General features: G+C 43.8%; 1 protein-coding gene across 2 annotated transcripts in view; it reads right to left on the reverse strand.

The window, feature by feature from the left end:
* GPATCH2L (G-patch domain containing 2 like) overlaps window positions 1–20219 on the reverse strand; it is a 2618649-nt gene that overhangs the window by 781149 nt on the left and 1817281 nt on the right. The window lies entirely within an intron of this gene.

Raw genomic sequence — 20219 nt, forward strand, 5'->3', positions numbered from 1 at the left:
TAGCAGAAGTGTACACTTTTTTGCCCCATCTCTCCAAAGCTCTGGAATCCTTATCTGTCAGAATAGGGTTTTTAGCAGAAGCGGCCTTAACCCCCTTAGGACCCTGAGAAATGGTTTCTGGATCAGCAGTAGGATTTTTGTAAAGGAACTGGTGGGAGTCAGGGACCCTGTAATATCTGTCGGGCTTAGCAGGGGCTGGAGGAAAGGAGTCAGGAGTTAAATTAGCCTCAGAAAAGGCATCATCCACAATATCCAAAATAGGAGGAATAGCCAGGGGTCTATGTTGGGGAAGAAGAAGGAAATCCCTAAGCCTTCTCTTAGATTCCGAGTACTCCTGTCCTTCCCAATGAAAATGTTCCCTCATGTCATGTAACGTTTCCCCAAAAGAAAAATCCTCAGGGGGAGAAGCTGATGGAATGGATTCCTCAGCATCAGAATCCTCATAAGGAGGGAAAGTATATTCCTGTTCAGAGGAAGACACTGAAGAAATAGATGCCTGATAAGAAGATTCATAATCCAATTCTTGCCTTGGCCTTTTGTCTGGAGGAGGATGTGAACCCCTAATCATGGTTAGTAAGTCCTCCGCCATTTTAAGTAGCTGTTTCTGAGATTTGGGTCCAGATCAGAAGAGGCCTGGGCTGGTGCCTTAGATTTAGAAGGAGACTTTGCCTTTGTCTTTGGCTTTGCCTTTATCAGAAGCTGTGTAGGCCTGAAAACCCCCTCGGAAGCCGGTACCTGCACAGCGGCTCCGGACCCATCCGAGGGAGCATTGTCCTAAGGTCCTGCAGCTGGAGTACTCAAAGGCCTAGTTGGCTCCTCGTGGGAGTCCGTTTCGGCAATCGGTTCTGAAATGGCCGATGAAAGGGGCTGCGAAAGTGCCTCACTGATGACGGCTGAACCTGTAGCTGGCTCTGCTTGTAAAACGTCATCTGATTTGGACCTCGGAGGCCTGTTCTTATCCTTGCGTCGTTTGTGAACTCCGGTAGTCGGAAGAGTGTTCGACGACATTTTATAATTAAATCGCCTACCAAAGTAGTGAAAAGCAAAATCGTACCTTCGCTTAATCGTACGTTGGTTAAATCTAGCACAAAACTGACAACTAGCTACGTCGTGGTCAGGGCCTAAACAAGGAATACAGTAAGAATGGAAATCCTTATGAGGTATTTGCTTCCCACAAGAAATGCAATTATTAACTTTTTCTGACATCGGACTGGAGCAAGAAAAAAGTTTCCCCAACGGGGTACTTAGCTTTGAGAAGAAGAAGTAAGTCTTCGGACTGAAGCACGAAAAATATCAGGAGTCAGCCGACCGGCACTTGCAAACTGCTTTCACCGCACGGCAAGAAAGACTGGAGAACATGGCGTCAGCTGGCAGCTTTGTACTCCTAGCACTCTGATGTCAGGGAGCATGACTGAACAGCCGACGCCGGACCCAGACTTTGGGATTCTGGCCAACCGAGGACTGCCTGCCGGCAGGAAGAACCCTACAGTGATGACTGTAACAGTGAAACACGATGAACATCATAAATCTAAACTCATGTCCAACATTGGACATAATATGTTTTGCTAAAGCATTAAAATCTAACGTGTTCTCCTATCCTGTGTTTTAATTTACGTTCAGTTTTTCTGTTGTAGAAAAATGCCCAATGTGTACAAACAACATAGTAAACCACCCTCACTGAATTACAATTAAATCTACCATACATCTTCACCATAAAACCATTAGTTTCTGCTTCAGTTACATCCAAAATGTAAGAAAGTACAGTTGTGTACACTTACCATAAATGTAGATCTTCGAGTGTATTCACTGTTACAGTCATCACATTTGGGTTATCCCTGCCAGGGTAGCCCTAGGTCAGCCTGAATACCACAGGCTTAGTATTTCTGCATCGGTTGATGTTGCTTCAGGACTGATGTCAGGTCATCAGTAGTATAAAGTAAGGCAGCCGACACCACTACGTCAGTTTTTCTTGCCCTAACTGTCAGGAGCCCCCAAGTGGGAGCCAGGATATGGTGGAAGAACCTCACCAGTAGAAAGTAAATACCAAAAAGTTCCTTGGAATAAAAGACAGAGAGAGAGAGAAAGGGGGATGGATGGAGGGAGGGAAACCAGGACTGCAACAGTGAATGCACTCGAACATCTACATTTATGGTAAGTGTACACAACTGTACTATGTTCTTCGTGTTTCACTGTTGCAGTCATCACATTTGGGTTGATTCCCAAAGCTGAGGAAAAGGGTGGAGGCAGTCAAGAAGACTGGGGGCTGGCTAGGATGTACTGCAAGACTGCAGTGGCAAAGCCTGCCCTGGATTTGGAGAAGATAAGTGGGTGGTAATGCTTGGTGAAGGCATGAACAGATGTCCATGTAGCAACCACCAGGATGTCCCTGGTGCAGACTCCTCTGAGGAAAACTGTAGAGGTGGAGGTTGCTCTGGTAGAGTGAGTTCTGACCCCCTTAGGGGGAGGTTTCCCATGCTGCTTTGTAGCAGAAATGGATGCAGTGTGCTATCCATTTAGAAATGGTTTGTTTGGATATAGTTTTGCCCTCTGCTCCTGTAACAAAGCTGACTAACAACTGATCAAGTCTTTCTGAATGATTTAGTCCTGTCTAGATAGAACCTGAGCTGTCTGTGCACATCTAGAGAGTGCAGTATTCTTTCCCCCTTGTTTTGTGGGTTAGGGAAAAAGGTAGGCAAATGAAAGGATTGGTTGAGAGCCACAGTGGACACCACTTTTGGCATGAATGATGGGTTAGTCCTGAGGGAGATCCTGTTAGCAAGAAAAATGATAAAGGGCTCTACAGCCGTTAGTGCTTATAGCTCGGATACTCTTCTTGCTGAAGTGATGGCCAGAAACAAGGCTGTCTTCCATGAGAGAAACTTTAATTCTGCTGAAGCTGCTGGTTCAAAGGGGGGCAGGGTGAGTTTCTAGCACAAGGTTTAGGTCCCAAGCTGGGGTAGGTGCTCTTCTGGGTGGTCTCAAGTTGCTAGCCCCTCTGAGGAAAGTACAGTTGTGTACACTTACCATAAATGTAGATGTTCGAGTGTATTCACTGTTGCAGTCATTACATTTGGGTTATCCTGCTGGCAGGTTGCCCTCAGTCGGCCTGAATTCCAAAGTCTTGGGTCCTGCGTCAGTCGCTGTCACCTCTTCCCTGACGTCAGGTTGTCAGGGGTATAAAAGATGCAGCCGACGCCATTTTATTCAGTTTTTCTTGCCCCAGATGTCAGGTGCCCCCAAAAAGGTAAACTAAAATTATGTAAATAAAACATACATGTGCCAAAATAAGCTTTACCTTCATCTATAAGCAAATACACCACCTAGGTTGTATAGATTAGAGAAGTAAAGATAAGTTCCAGCAAAAATAAGGGGGATGGTGGGAGGGTAACCTGGACTGCAACAGTGAATACACTCGAACATCTACATTTATGGTAAGTGTACACAACTGTACTATGTTCTTCGTGTTTCACTGTTGCAGTCATTACATTTGGGTTGAGTTCCAAAGCTATGGTTGGGAGGCTGGAGCTAAACAGCATTAGGAGCAGCTATGAGGTCCTGCAGAACTGCAGTGGCAAAGCCTGCCCTGGATTTAGAGTAAAGAGGCAGATTGTAATGTTTTGTAAAGGTATGCACTGAACTCCAAGTAGCAGCCTCTAAAATGTCTTTGGTTGGTACTCCCCTGAGATAGGCTGCAGAAGTGGCTGCAGCTCTGGTTGAATGTGGCCTAATGCCCTTAGGCATTGGTTTGCCATGCTGTGAGTAGCAGAAACGAATGCAGTGATCTATCCACTATGAAATAGTCTGCTTGGAGATCGTCTTCCTTGTGATGCTGTGGCATGTGCCACTAGTAATTGTTCTGTCTTTCTGAAAACGTTAGTTTTGTCCAAGTAGAATCTAAGTTGTCTGTGTACGTCCAAAGAATGCAGAATTTTCTCCTCCTTGTTCTGTGGACTTGGATAAAAAGTTGGCAAATGAATTGTTTGGTTAAGTGCTACACTGGATACTACCTTAGACATAAATGTAGGGTTTGTTCTCAGAGAGACCCTGTTTGGATAAAAAATGATAAAGGGTACCACAGCCATGACAGCCTGTAACTCTGAAACTCGTCTTGCAGAAGTTATTGCTAGGAGCAGAGCTGTTTTCCAAGAGAAGTACTTTATATCTGCAGTAGCAGCTGGCTCAAAAGGAGGTAAGGTGAGTTTTTCCAAGACATAACTGAGGTCCCATGCAGGTATTGGTGATCTCCTTGGAGGCCTTAAGTTTTTGGCTCCTCTGAGTTACTGCCTTAATAATGAATGAGAAAAGAGTGGTGGCTCTGTACTGTAATGAGCCGAAATGGCAGAGGCATGGATTTTAATTGATGAAAAAGATAAGCCTTTGTCCAGCATCTCAGTTAAGTATTGTAGAATCTGAGGAATATTTGGGATAGCTGTATCAGTTCCTTGAGCTTGGTTCCAAGCGCAAAATCTTTTCCATTTCCCAGCATAGGATTTTCTAGTTATAGGCCTTCTGGATTCTAAAATGACATCCGTCACAGCTTTACTGAGAGGTGTGGTTTGTATGGCTACATTATCCGCCATGCTGCCAGGTTTAGGGTCCTGAGTTGGCTGTGCAGAATCTGTTTGTTTTGCTGGGACAGTAGATGAGGTATTTGAGGTAAGGTCCAGGCTGTGCATTGGGACAAGTTTCTTAAGATCAGATACCAGTACTGGCGTGGCCAGTCTGGGGCAATCAGAATCATTTTTGGTTTCTCCTGCCTGACCTTTAGGAGTACCTTGGGGAGGAGAGGCAGTGGAGGAAAGGCATATACTGATAAGTTTGTCCAGTTGAAAGATAAGGCGTCCACTTTCCAAGCTTGTCTATGATAAGTCCTTGTGCAGAATCTTTGTAGTTGATTGTTTTGAGGGGAGGCAAATAGATCTATGTCCAGGCATCTCCATTTCTTTGTTATCATGCTGAAGACTTGTGGATCCAGGTGCAACTCGTGGGGATCCATGAGGTTTCTGCTTAGTTCATCTGCCGGTGTATTTTCCTTTCCTGGCAGGAATTGTGCCTGCAGATGAACTTGGTAAGTCAATGCTGTGTCCCACAAAGCCATGGTTTGTCTGCACAGGGGATAAGAATGAGTGCCCCCTGCTTGTTTATGTACCACATGACTGTGGTGCTGTCCGTCTTTATCAGTTGTTGTCCCGGATGAAGTAGGTCCTTGAAGGCTGTCAGGGCATTTTGAACAGCTAGCATCTCTTTTTGATTGATATGTAGATGCTTTTGGTTTGTGGACCAGGTGCCCTGATTGCCTCTTCCTGCCATGTGTGCCCCCCAGGCATAATCTGAAGCATCCGTCGTTAGGCTCTGCTTGGCTAGGGGTAGTGAGAATGGCTGTCCCTTGTTTTGGTGACAAGCCTTTGTCCACCATCAAAACTCCTGTTGCAGGCAGGGAATTAGAGTAATCATTGTTTCCAGACTGTGGCAATGTTGTGTCCAGACACTTTTTAGGTATCACTGAATTTTCCTCATATGCAGTCTTGCATATGGAATTAGTAAGATGCAGGATGCCATGAAGCCCAAAGCCTGCAGAATTTTTCTTGCAGATAACTGCGCCTTTGTTGTCATTGCCTTGAAATAGTTAGTCAGTTTCCTTTGTTTGAGTGGAGTGAGATAAGCCATCTGGGCAGCTGTATTTAAGCTTGCACCCAGGAATATTATCTCTTGAGAGGGTACTAGTTTTGATTTCTTTTTGTTGACTGTGTACCCTAGGCATGTTAAGTCTTATCACAAACGTGAGATGCTGTAGTAGACTGTCCTTGTTCTCTGCTTGTATGAGGCAGACATCCAAGTAAGGATATATTTGTATTCCTCTTTGTCTGCAGTAAGCAATTACTAGTGCCAGGCACTTTGTGAAGACCCTGGGCGCAGTAGATAAGCCAAAGGGCAGTGCAGAGAATTGGTAATGGTTTGAGCCAGCCTTGAATCTGAGGCATCTTCTGCATGAGAAAAAAGATTTCCCCCTAAGGGTGCTGCCAGAAGATAAGTGCTTGGTGCAGGCAGGGGGAAGTCATTGGGACTGTTTCTTGTATGACTGTGCTTTGTCTTCTCCACCTTTGGAGGTAGAAGCACTCCACTGCTTAGACCTGTAGGATCCTTGCGGCTGTGATCTGCCTCTAGGGCATCTGGATCTGCCCCTTTGAGGTCTGTCTGAGACTGGAAAGGGCCAGTTCTTTGTAGGCTAGTGTCTGCTAAATCTAGGTGGCTGTACCTGTAAGAAATCCTTGACCGTTTGCATAGATTAATCTTTGTCCTCCATTTTCTTTAACTCCTCTTCTGCCTTAACACCAAACAAGGTATCATGTTGTAAAGGAGCATCTAATAATTTTGCTTTAACGTGGTTAGGCAGATTTTGTTCCTTTAACCAAGCATGTCTCCTAACGACAGAACCCATAACAGCGGCCCAGCAGGAGGCCTCCAGAGAATCAAACCCACATTGCAAAGTATGCTTTCCAACTTGTTCAGCTGCATGCAATAAATCCTGCATTTCTTTGTTTTCTGCACATTCAGAATTTGCTATCATTTTCTGTTTAAGCAGTGTCATGATATGTTGCTGATATTTAAGCATATTAAACTGGCAATTTAAGGCCCTTATAGCCAAAGTAGCAGATGTGTAAATCTTTTTTCCCCATCTATCCAGTGCCCTAGAATCCCTGTCAGAGGGGGTAGGGATTTTTGCCGAAGAAGCCTTGACCCCTTTTGGACCCTGAGAAATAGTTTCTGGGTCTGCAGTAGGGTTTTTGAAAAGGAATTTATGAGAGTCAGGGACCCTGTAGTATCTGTCCGACTTAACAGGAGCTGGAGGTAAAGAGTCAGGGGTCAGACTAGACTCCAAGAACACATCATCTAAAATGTCCAACACCGGTGGGATAGCTAGAGGCCTGTGCTGAGGTAGTAAAAGAAATCTCTGATCCTTTTCTTAGATTCTGAAAATTCTTGGCTCTCCCAGTGGAAGTGCTCCCTCATGGTATGCAAGGTTTCCCCAAAAGAGTAGTCCTCAGAAGGAGAAGCTGAAGGAATTGATTCTTCAGCATCAGAATCCTCACAGGGGAGGAATAGAATATTCCTGATCAGAAGAGGAATCAGAAGAAATGGAAACCTGATCTGAAGATTCATAGTCTGTCTCTTGCCTAGGCCTCTTATCAAGAGGGGGATGGGAACCCCTGATCAAGGTAATTAAGTCTTCGGCCATTTTGGGCATCTGTTTTTTGGGCATGAAGGCCTGTCCTTAGTCTTTGTCTTTGAAGTCGATTTAATATACAATTGTTTAGGTCTGAATCCACCCTCAGAAGCCGATGCTTGCTCAGCGGCTCCAGACCCATCTGATGGAATAATCTCCGAGGCTCCAATACCTTGGGTTTCCAGTGGCCTGTGACTCTAAAGTAGCGGGCGTCAGGGGCTGCGAAAGCGCCTCACTGAGAACTGGTGACTTGCTTAGGAGAAGCTTCGTCGTCGGTTTTGGACCTTGGTTGCCTGTCTTTTTCCTTGCATTTTTTGAGAACTCCGGTAGTCGGATGGCTGTCCGACGACATTGTATAATTAAATCTTCGCCCAAAAAAGCTTAATGCAAAATCGCACCGACGCTTAATAGTGCGCTGGTTAAATCTAGCACAAAACTGACAACTAGCAACGTGGTGGTCAGGGCCTAGGCAAGGAATACAGTAAGAATGAAGGTCCTTATGAGGTATTTGCTTTCCAAAAGAAATACAAATTATTAACTTTTTCTGACATCAGTCTGGAGCAAGAAAAAAGTTTCCCCAACGGGGTACTTAGCTTTTAATGAAGAGTTCAGATCTGAAACTCAAACACAAAAATCTCAGGAGTCGGCCGACCGGCACTTGTGAACTGCTTCTGCTTCGGGCACCACGCGGCAAGAAAGACTGGATAAAATGGCATCGGCTGCATCATTTATACCCCTGACGACCTGACGTCAGGGAAGAGGTGACAGCAACCGACGCAGGACCCAAGACTTTAGAATTCAGGCCGACTGAGGGCAACCTGCCAGCAGGATAACCCAAATGTAATGACTGCAACAGTGAAACACGAAGAACATCTGTTTGATGAAAGGGTGTGAGAAACAAGGTTGCTCAGTGTTGAAATGAGCAGACATAGCAGAGGCATGAATTTTAATAGAGAAAAAGGATAGACCACTGTGTAGTACGTCAGCTAGTTAATCGAGGATGAGAGGTAGGGAGGGCTGTGCCGTATCGGCTCCCTTAGCCTGGCTCCAAGTGCAGAACCTTTTCCATTTGTCAGCATAAGACTTTCTAGTGCAAGGGCGTCTGGCCTCACATATAACATCTAGAACCTGTTTATTGAGATTAGCTGCTTGTACAGTGGTCAGGGAATAAGCCAGGCTGCCAAATTGAGGGTCTGCCATTGGGGATGCATGAATTCTCCTTCCCTCTGGGTCAAAAGTGTTGGGATCTGAGAGAGATGCCATGGTGGCAGTGGGGACAGGCTGCGCAGCAGTGGGTACCAGTGCTGGCATGGCCAGTTTGGGGCAATCAGGACTGCCCTTGGTTTGTCCTCCTTTATTTTGAGCAGTATCCTGGTAATGAGAGATAGTGGGGGAAATGCACAGACCGAGAGGTTGACCCACTGGAAAGATAGAAGATCCACTTTCCAGGCCCTTCAGTGAGGCTTCCTGGTGCAGAACTTGCTGAGCTGATGGTTGGAGTGGGAAGCAAAGAGGTCTACATTCGGGGTGCCCCATTTCTGAGTTATAAGGGTGAAGGTTCTTTGGTTTAGCTGCCACTCATGTGAGTTCAGAAGATTTCTGCTTAAGTTGTCTGCCAGAGAGTTTAGAGAGCCTGGCAAGAATTGTGCTAACAGGTGTAGTTGCATGGCTGAGGCTGTGTGCCAAATGGTCATGGCGAGCCTGCATAGCGGGTAGGAGTGAGTCCCTCCCTGCTTGTTGATATACCACATCACTGTGGTGTTGTCTGTTTTGATAAGTAGAGCCCCTGGGGAGAGAAGGGGTCTGAAAGCTGTCAATGCGTGCTGGACAGCTAACATCACTTTTTGGTTGATGTGCAGATGTATTTGATGTGGGCTCCATTGGCCCTGTATGCACCTGCCATTTAGGTGTGCACCCCAGTCATAGTCTGATGTGTCTGTGGTGAGGGTCTGGGCAGTGTGGGGTGGTGAGAAGGTTAGTCCCTTGTTGTGGAAGCATGCTGATGCCCACCAAAGGAAATCTTTCCTTAGACAAGGTTTCCAGGTCTTGAGAGTGTTAACACCAAAGGCTTTTTAGGTACCACTGAAGTTTCCTCATATGCAGTCTGGCATATGGAATGTGTAGAAGGCAAGATGCCATGAACCCCAGAGCTTGCAGGATTTTCCTTGTGGATAACAGGGGTCTGGTGGCTAGTTGAGAGAAATAGGCTGTCAGGTAAGCTTGCTTTTCTGGTGTAAGGAATGCCATCTGGGATGCTGTGTCCAGGCTTGCTCCCAGGAATACAATTTTTTTGGTGGGTACTAGTTTGGATTTCTTTTCGTTGATAGTATACCCTAGGGAGATCAGTAGGTCCTTTACAAAGGCAAGGTGCTTGAGCAGCTTTTCCTGACTGTCTGCCTGAATTAGGCAGTCGTCTTAAGTATGGGTAAATTTGAATATTTCTTTGCCTGCAAAAAGCAATGGCGGGAGCCAAGCATCTTGTGAAAACTCTGGGAGCAGTAGATAAGCCAAAGGGAAGTGCAGAGAAAGTACAGTTGTGTACACTTACCATAAATATAGATGTTCGAGTGTATTCACTGTTGCAATCATTACATTTGGGTAATCTGCTAGCAGGTTGCCCTCAGTCGGCCTGAATATCAAAGTCCTGGGTCCTCCGTCGGTTGCTGTCTCCTCTTCCATGATGTCAGGTCGTCAGGGGTATAAAACAGGCAGCCGATACCATTTTCTTTAGTTTTTTTTTGCCCCAGATGTCAGGTGCACCCCAAATGGGGAGCAAAAATATATGAATATATATATATATATATATATATATATATATATATATATATATATATATATTTCTATGTATAAATGCAATTGTAACAACATAAACTTTACCTTCATCTAAAAGCAAATACACCACAAAGGCTTGTAGAAAATAGTGAAGGAAAGAGAAGATCTAGAAAAAAAAAGGGGGATGGCGGGTGGGTAACCCAGACTGCAACAGTGAATACACTCGAACATCTACATTTACGATAAATGTACACAACTGTACTATGTTCTTTGTGTTTCACTGTTGCAGTCATTACATTTGGATAGAATCCCAAAGCTACGGATGGGAGGCTGGAACTAAACAGCATTAGGAGCGGCTATAAGGCCCTGCAGAACTGCAGTGGCAAAGCCTGCCCTGGACTTGGAGAAGAGAGGCAAATGATAATGCTTTGTAAAAGTATGAACAGAACTTAAGTAGCAGCTTCTAGAATGTCTTTGGTTGGTACCCCTCTGAGAAAAGCTGCTGATGTAGATGCAGCCCTGGTGGAATGTGACCTAATGCCCTTGGGCACCAGTTTACCATGATGCAAATAGCAGAAATGAATGCAGTGGCTTATCCACTTTGAAATAGTCTGCTTTGAAATAGCCTTTCCCTCTGATCCTGCAGCAAATGCCACCAGTAGCTGCTCAGTTTTTCTTACAGATTTGGTCCTGTTTAAGTAGAATCTTAGTTGTTTGTGCACATCCAAGGAATGCAGAATCCGCTCCCTCATGTTCTGCGGATTTGGGTAATAAGTTGGCAGGTGAATAGTTTGGTTGAGAGCCACACTGGATACCACCTTGGGCATAAAGGAAGGATTGGTCCTAAAGGACACCCTGTCTGGGTAAAATATAATAAAAGGCTCCACAGCCATGAAACCCTTCTTGCTGAAGTGATTGCCAGAAGTAAAACTGTTTTCCAGTTTAAAAACTTTATATCTGCAGTAGCAGCTGGTTCAAATGGAGGCAGGGTGAGCTTTTCCAACACAAAATTGAGGTCCCATGCAGGAATTGGTGATCTTCTGGGAGGCCTTAAAATGTTGGCCCCTCTAAGGTACTGTTTTAGCAAAGGATGAGAAATGATCGGTGGCTCTGTGTTGTAATGAGCCGAGATGGCAGAGGCATGGATTTTTAATTGATGAAAAAGATAGGCCCTTGCCAAGCATCTCAGTCAAGCATTGTAAAATCTGAGGAATATTTGGCTTTGCTGTGTCAGTTCCTTGTGCTTGGGTGCTTGGTTCCAAGCACAGAATGTTTTCCATTTATCAGCATAAGATTTTCTAGTGCTAGGCCTTCTGGCTTCCAAAATGACATCCATCACAGATTTACTGAGAGGTGTTGTTTGAATAACTACATGATCAGCCATGCTGCCTGGTTTAGCATTTGGAGCTGATTGTGCAGGATTTGATTGTTTTGCTGAGACAGTAAAAGAGGTATTTGAGGCAAGTACCAAGGAGGCAGTTGAGACATATTCCTTAGGATTGGGTACCAGTGTTGGTGAGGCCAGTCCAGGGCAATTAGAATCATTTTTGTTTTTTCTTGTCTGACCTTTAGTAGGGCCTTGGGAAGAAGACACAGAGGAGGAAAGGCATAAACTGATAGGTTTTTCCAACTGAAGGATAGGGCATCCACTTTCCATGCTTGTCTGTGATACGTCCGTGTGCAGAATTTGTCCAGTTGATAATTCTGGGGAGAGGCAAACAGATCTATGTCTGGGCTCCCCATTTCTTTGTTATCATGCTGAAGACTTGTGGATCCAGTTTCCACTTGTGAGGGTCCATAAGGTTTCTGCTTAGGTCGTCTGCCAGAGTATTCAGTTTTCCTGGCAGGAATGGAGCTTGAAGATGTACTTGGTAAGTCAAGGCTGTGTCCCACAATACCATGGCTAGTCTGCAAAGGGGGTAGGAGTGTGTGCCCCCCTGCTTATGTACCACATAACCGTGGTGTTGTCCGTTCTTATCAGTAGTTGTCCTGGATGAAGTAAGTCCTTGAAGGCTGTCAGAGTATTCTGAACAGCTAACATCTCTTTCTGGTTGATATGCAGACACATTTGTTTTGGGCTCCATAATGCCCTGAATGCATCTCGCCACCAAGTGGGCCCCCCAAGCATAGTCTGATGCATCTGTAGTTAGGGTTTGGCTAGCAGGGGGTAGAGTGAAAGACCATCCCATGTTCTGGTGACATCTCTCTGCCCACCAAAGAAACTCCTGTTGTAGGCAGGGAATGAGAGGAATCATTGTTTCCAGACTGTGACAATGTTGACTCCATAAACTTTTTAGGTACCACTGTAGTTTCCTCATATGCAGTCTTGCATATGGAATCAGTAGAATGCAGGATGCCATGAACCTCAAAGCCTGCATAATTTGTCTTGCAGATAACTGGGTTTTTGTTGCCATCTGTTTGAAGTAAATAGTCAGTTGCCTTTGTTTGTCTGGTGTAAGGTAAGCCATCTAGGCAGATGTATTCAAGCTTGCACCCAGGAATGTTATTTTTTGATAGGGTACCAGTTGTGATTTCTTTTCGTTTATTGTGTACCCTAGGCATGTTAAAAGCCTTTTCACAAATGCCAGATGCTGAAGAAGAATGTCCTTGTTTTCTGCTTGAATGAGACAGTTGTCCAAGTAAGGATAGATTTGTATACTTCTTTGCCTGCAAAATGCAATTACTGGAGCCAGGCACTTTGTAAAGACCCTGGGTGCAGTAGATAAGCCAAAGGGCAGTGCAGAGAATTGGTAATGCATAAAGAAAGCCTTGAAGCGGAGGTATCTTCTGCACGATTCCCTTATTGGGATATGCAGGTATGCCTCTTTTAAGTCTAGAGTCACTAGCCAAGCGTTCTTGCCCAGCATGGGCAGAAAACCTACTGCAAAGTTAGCATTTTGAATTTTGGTATGTCCAAGAATGTGTTCAAAATTGATAAATCCAGTATTGGGCACCAGGCCTTGTCTTTTCTGGGTACCAAGAACAGTCTTGAGTAAAACCCTTGTCCTTTTTCCTGTGCTGGCAGTGGCTGAATAGCCCCCATATCCATGAGGGACGTAACTTGTTTCTGTGCCTCTGCCCATTGCTTTTGTGGCAGATCTGGCAATTCGTATGGAATTGGCAGAGTATGGAAATGAAATCTGTATCCCTGGGATACTATGTTTAATACCCACTTGTCCTGGGTTATTAACTGCCAATTTTGAGCATGAAGTGCTAGTTTTCCCCCTGAGGTGGCTGCCAAAAGATAAGTGCTTGGTGATGGCAGAGGGAAGTCACTGAGACTGTTTATTGTAGGGTTGTGTTTTATTTCCTCCAGATTTGGTGGTAGAGGCACCCCACTGCTTTGACCTGTAAGAATCCTGTGATTGGTATCTAGAGCCCTTTGAGCGCCTGGATTTGCCCCGTGAAGCTCTGTTGGACATAGGAAAGGACCAATTTTTTGTAGGCCAGTGTCTACTGAATCTTGGTGGCTGCACTTGTAAAAAATCTTTTACAGTTTGCATAGACTTAGCTTTGTCTTCCATTTTCTTTAAAACCTCTTCTGCCTTATTACCAGAGTATCATGCTGTAAAGGTGCATCCAACAATTTAGCTTTAACATGATCAGGCAAATTTTGCTCCTTTAGCCAGGCATGCCTTCTAATCACAGATCCAGTAACTGCGGCCCTGAAGGAGGCCTCCAAGGAATCAAAACCACATTGCAAAATATGCTTTCCAACTTGTTCTGCTGCATGCAATAATTACTGCAATTCCTTATTTTCCACACATTCAGAAATCAACATCATTTTCTGTTTCAATAATCCCATAACATGCTATTGATGTTTAAGCATATGAAACTGGCAGTTTAAGGCCCTAATTGCCAAGGTTGCAGACGTATAAACCTTCTTTCCCCATCTATCCAGCACCCTGGAATCTCTATCAGTGGGGGTAGGATTCTTAGCTGAGGCCTTTACACCTTTGGGACCCTGTGAGATAGTTTCAGGGTCCGCAGCAGGGTTTTTTAATAAAAACTTGTGTGAGTCAGGAACCCTGTAATATCTGTCTGGCTTGCTAGGAGCCGGAGGTAAGGAATCTGGAGTCATGCTTGATTCCAAAAACACATCATCAACAATGCTGAGGGAGAAGAAGGAAATCCCTAAGCCTCTTTTTTGATTCTGAGAAATCTGGACTCTCCCAATGAAAATGCTCCCTTAAAGTATGCAAGGTTTCTCCAAAGGAATAATCTTCATGAGGAGATGCAGATGGGATGGATTCCTCTGCATCTGAATCCTCATAGGGTGGTATGGAAAATTCCTGGTCAGAAGAGGAATCAGAAGAAATAGAAACCTGATCTGAAGATTCAAAATCAGTGTCTTGCCTAGGCCTCTTATCGGGGGGGGGGGGGGGTTGGGAACCCCTGATCAAGGTAATTAGGTCTTCAGCCATTTTGATAATCTGCTTTTTGGGCATAGAGGCCTGAGCATGTGGTTCATGCGTCAGTTTTTTAGCCTTAGAAGTTGCTTTTGTCTTTGTTTTTGAAGCTGGCGTCGGTTTTATATAGAAATGCTGAGGCTTGAAGACACCCTCAGAAGCCGGTGCCTGCTCAGCGGCTCCGGACCCATCCGAGGGAGAGACATCCGCGGGTACAAAACATAGAGAATCTCGCAGTGTGCCGGACTCCACATGGGTCTCAGTAGAGGCCTGCGACTCGAAAGTATCAGGGGCTGCGAAAGCGCCTCACTGAGTACCGGCGACTGGCTTATGGGAAGCTTCGTCGTTGGTTTTGGACCTCGACGGTCTGTCTCTGTCCTTTTCTTTGCGTTTTTTGTGAACTCTGGTAGTCGGATTGCTATCCGACGACATTTCAGGGTAGTTAAATCTGTTTCCAAAATATTTTGAAGCAAAGATATACTGACGCTTAATAGTGCGTTGGTTAAATCTAGCACAAAACCGACAGCAAGGCACGTTACGATCTGGGCCTAGGCAAGGAATACAGTACAAATGAAAATCCTTATGAGGTATTTGCTTCCCACAAGTAATGCAATTATTAACTTTTACTGACATCGGTATGGAGCAAGAAAAAGTTTCCCCAATGGGGTACTTAGCTTTAATTGAAGACTTTGGTTCTGAAAATTGAATTCGAAAATTTCAGGAGTCGGCCGACCAGCACTTGCGAACTGCTTCTGTTTCGGGCACCGCATGGCAAGAAAGACTAAAGAAAATGGCATTGGCTGCCTGTTTTATACCCTCCTGATGACCTGACATCATGGAAGAGGAGACAGCAACCGAAGCAGGACCCAAGACTTTGATATTCAGGCCGACTGAGGGCAATGACTGCAACAGTGAAACACGAAGAACATCTGAAAGTGCAGAGATCCTGCCCTGAAACATGCATATTTCCTGCATGATTCCCTAACTGGAATGTGTAGGTATGCCTCTTTTAGGTCTAGGGTGGCTAGCCAGGCATCCTTGGAGAGCATAGGTAGTAGTTGCTGTAGGGTAAGCATTCTGAATTTTGGTATCACCGCTAAGGTGTTTTGAATGGATAAATCTAGGATGGGGTGTCAGGTGCCCTCTTTTCTGGGTACTAGGAAGAGCCTGGAGTACAAACCTTGGCCTATCTGTTCTGCAGGAACATGTTCTATTGCCCTCATGCACAGCAGGAAAAGGACTTGCTTTTTGGCCTCTGCCCACTGGTTTGGAGGAAGATCTGGGAACCCTTTTGGGGTTGGTAGAGTGTGGAAACAAAATTTGTATCCCTAAGACACTATGTTTAGGACCCAGCGTTCATTGGTAATGGTGGCCCAGGTGCTTGTGTGGAAGGAGAGTTTTCCTCCTAGGGGCAAGTGCAGGTCGGCAGAGGGAGGCGGTAAGTGGAGAGTCATTGTGAGTTCTTACCATGAGGGGGTGGCTTTGCACTCCCTGGTTTAGAAGTGGAGTTACTCCATTGCTTTGATCTCTGCTTTCCCTGTGGCTGTTGTCTGGGGGGTCTGCTTCCCCGGGGTCTGGGCTGAACTGACCTGGAGGGGGCAGGGAAGGACAAGTGTTTGGAGGGGCAATGCCTACTGAACCTGGGTAGCTGGACCTGCAGGAAATCCTTAACTGTCTGCATAGATTTAGCTTTTTCTTCCATCTTTTTTTAAGAACTGCCCTGCCTTGGTGCCAAATAAGTTGTCTTTGTGCAAGGGTGCATCCAATAGTTTAGATTTGACATGGTCTGGCAAGGGCTGTTCCTTAAGCCAAGCATGCCTTCTAAGGACAGAACTGGTGACTGCTGCTCTACCAGATGCTTCTAGTGCATCAAAGTCAAAGTGTGAGGTGTGCTTAGTTACTTGACTTGCAGAATCCATTAACTCTTGCAACTCTTTATTTTCTGCACAAGCAGAAAAAGTTGATATTTTTTGTTTGAGGAGTTCCATGGTATGCTGTTGGCATTTTAGCATATGAATCTGACAATTTAGTGCTCTAATTGCAAGAGTAACAGAGGTGTACTCTTTTTTACTCCATCTGACTAATGCTTGGGAATCCCTCTCTGAGGGGGTGGGATTCTTAGCAGAAGTTACTTTAATTCCTTTAAGCCCTTGGGAGATAACCTCAGGGTCAACAGTAGGATTTTTGAAAAGAAATTTGTGGGAGTCAGGGACTCTAATATCTGTCAGGTTTCCTGGGAGGGGAGGGTGTCAGGAGTCTAACTAAATTCCATGAAATCTTCATCCACAACATCCAGGACAGGAGGAATGGCCAGAGGGCTGTGCTGTGGAAGATCTAAAAATTCCCTGAGTCTCTTTTTAGACCAAGGGTAGTCCTGACATTCCCATTGGAAATGCTCCCTTAAGTATGAAGGGTTTACCCAAAGGAAAAATCTTCGGGTGGAGAGGCTGAAGGAAAGGATTCCTCTGCATCAGAATCCTCATAAGCAGAGAGGGGTTGCATGTCTTCATATTCAGAGGCATCGGAGTCATCCTGTTCAGATAAGACTACTGGGGACATATCTCTTTTTCTTTTGTTTGGCTTTCCCTGATCAACATTATAAGGTCTTCCTCCATTTTAAGGATTTGAAACTGAGGCAATGAAGAAGGTGCCTGAGATGGGGTTGTCAAGTTTCTTGGGTGTGGTTTGTACCCTGGGTCTTAGAAACTCGGTAGTTTTCAAAAGAACAGAAGACGAGAAAGAAGTAGTCGGTTAGTGTTGAGAATCGGTAGTGTGAAGTACTTCCTCGGAAGCCGGTGCCTGCTCAGAGACTCCAGACCCACCAAGGTAGAGACAACCGCAGGATTCCTAGTCGATGAAGAGGTTTGTGGCATACCAGATTCCAAAAGGGTCTTGGTAGCCGCCTGCAAATCTACAGAAGCAGGCATCAGGGGCTGCAAAAGCATCTCACTGAGGACCGGAGAACTGACGACTAGCTTAACGGAAGTGTCGGTAATTTTGGACCTGTGCAGTCTGTCTCTGTCTTTATCCTTACGTTTTTTCGGGAGATCTGATGTCGGATAGCTTTCCAAAGCCATATTGGAAATCGAGGACTGAGAGCGAAAATATCTAGATAAAATAAGGGCCCGACGATGTATAGTTCGGGCGTTGAACAAGGCACAAAAGTGACAGCAGGGGACATTGTGGTCTGGACCTAAGCAAGTGATGCAGTAAGAATGAAAGTCTCGGTGTGGTATTTGCTTTCTACAGGTGAGACAATTGTTAACTTTTTCTGACATTGCTTAGAGCAAGAAAAAAGGATCCCCAATAGGGTACTTAGCTTTAGAAGACTTCAACTTCAATTCGGAAAACGAAACTCAGGTAGTGGCTGACCGACACTGGTGCCAACTGTTCCTGATTTGGGCTCTTCGGCAAGAAAGACTGACGTAATAGCGTCAGCTGCCTTACTTTATACTACTGACAACCTGACGTCAGTCCTGAAGTGACAGCAACCAACACAGAAATACTAAGCCTCTGGTATCCGGGCCAACTGAGGGCTACCTTGTCAGGGATAACCCAAATGTGATGACTGCAACAGTGAAACACAAAGAACATCAGTACTTACATTTCCCACATTTATACATATACCCTATTTGTTTTTGGACGACTTGATTTTCAAAGTAATTTTTTAAATTCCATCCCTTTTTGTAGACACAAATAGGTCCCTTCCCTACAAAATTTCTCACCTCTCTGTCAGCTTCTAAGATACTCCAATTCTTAATCAAAATGTTCTTGATAGCACCACTATCAGTAGAAAAAATGGTAATAAAGGAAAACCTGTACTAATATTATTCTTTTTACACCCAAACAACTGATCTCCATTATAACTGGAAGTCTGCATAGATGAACTAAGCTGAACATTGTTCCCACATACCCGACTAACCAATGTCTTACCTAAAATAGGTTGGAAATACCCCTTCTGCCTTTTCTCCATGACTTCTCTCATAATTTTATAAATTAAATGCAATGGATAACCCTGTTTTAAAATCATGTTTACTTTGAAAACCAAGCCATCCAAAAACAAATAGGGTACATGTATAAATGTGGGAAATGCAAGTACTGTTCTTATATCTTAGATGTAAGTGAAGCAGAAATTAATGGTTTTATGGTGAAGATATATGGTAGATTTAATTGTAATTCAGAAAGGGTGGTTTACTGTGCTATTTGTTAACACTGTGCATGTTTCTACATCAGAAAAAACTGAACATAAATTAAAACACAGAATAGGGGAACACGTTAGAAATATCAGAGATCAGAAAGATATTAATACTTTAGCGAAACATATTATTTCCAATGTTGGACATGAGTTTAGATTTATGGTCCTTGACACTGTTTACACATCCAAAAGGGGAGATGCATGGCCAGTTTTATTACAAAAGGCTGAATTAGCATGGCAGCTCCGTTTACATGCCAGGTGTTAGCCTGGCTTAAATGAAAGCATGTCAATTAATAGTATCTTCAAATTAAAAACTCTCAAGAGAGTTTTTTTACACGTGGGTATAAATGTGTGATTTCTATGTCAATATGTGAAAAGTTTCATCGTGAATGTTTTCTTATTAGATTATGTGATGATTTTCTTATTCTGTGGGTATGTAGGGATATGAGAGATATTACTGGTTGTTGACACTTGTGTGCGACTGACGTATGTAGGTGTTTTTAACTAAATCATTATTTAACTGGTTGTTTAATTAACTTTATTCATCTGATGAAGTTCCTTTGGTTATTGCCATTTTGGAACAAAAGCGGTTATCTGTTTAGAGTGGCTTTTAAATAAACTGCTTGGATTTGGATTTCTCTGCCTGTGTCTTCCTTTTTTGATTATTTATTTATCTTTGTTTACTGGAAAGTCCAACTGGGATCGATCCCATTTTCAGTAGAGGCCTGTGGAGAAAAGCTCCATCGTTATTACAGATACAAGTACAGAGAACATTCCAAAATTAATACATAGTAACATAGTAGAAGTTTTTCATTGTACATGGAAAAATAGGTTGTACAATTTTTACAGTTATAAAATACAGAAGATTCACTTTACATACATAGAATAAAATATTGTGGCATTTTTTTACTTCATCTTTAACCACGTTAAAATGCCAAAAAAATAACATTTAATAGCAATTTAAGCAATGTTTTCTCAACAGGGAGAATAAAACATCCACAATATATTCATATAGCTTCAGTCATGGTAAAACTCATAATCTGATGTTAAAAACACACATATAGTAAATAATGTATAAATGCTGAAAAAAAATCCAAGTAATGCAGTGTTTTCCTGTCAGAAGATGAAAATAGAGTAACAACAGTAAAGCAGGCCTCTCTAGTGTCTAAGAGGCCACATACACAGTGCACTTCTGAGAGAAATACTGAAAGTTTCCTTACAAACAGTAAAAACAAATATTTGTCAAAGTTAGCAGTCATATAAACACTGCTACAAGCAGAAATTCCCACAGGAATTACTAGAAACAATGACAGAAGTAAAAATTAAAATAAATATATACAATTAAAGAAACATAAAAACAGAAAGGGAATAATTAATCTCATATTAAAATAAAAAGGAAGGGTATCTCCAAATGGGACTTATATTAGCAGTGAGCAGTAAAAATTATCTCTAGATCCTGTGAAGAGAGAGAGAACTTTCTTCTTTGCATGGCAGAAAATGACTGAACATTGAATTCCTTTCACAGCTGTAGACTTCCCTCTCAATCAGCTGTTACAGGAAGAGATTGGGAGGCAAGTCTGCACTTTTGAAGGCTGGCCAGTACTGGGTTACACTGACA

This window comes from Protopterus annectens, chromosome 6.part0, assembly GCF_019279795.1.
Source record: "Protopterus annectens isolate FY-2018-M chromosome 6.part0, PAN1.0, whole genome shotgun sequence".
NCBI lineage: Eukaryota > Metazoa > Chordata > Ceratodontiformes > Protopteridae > Protopterus > Protopterus annectens.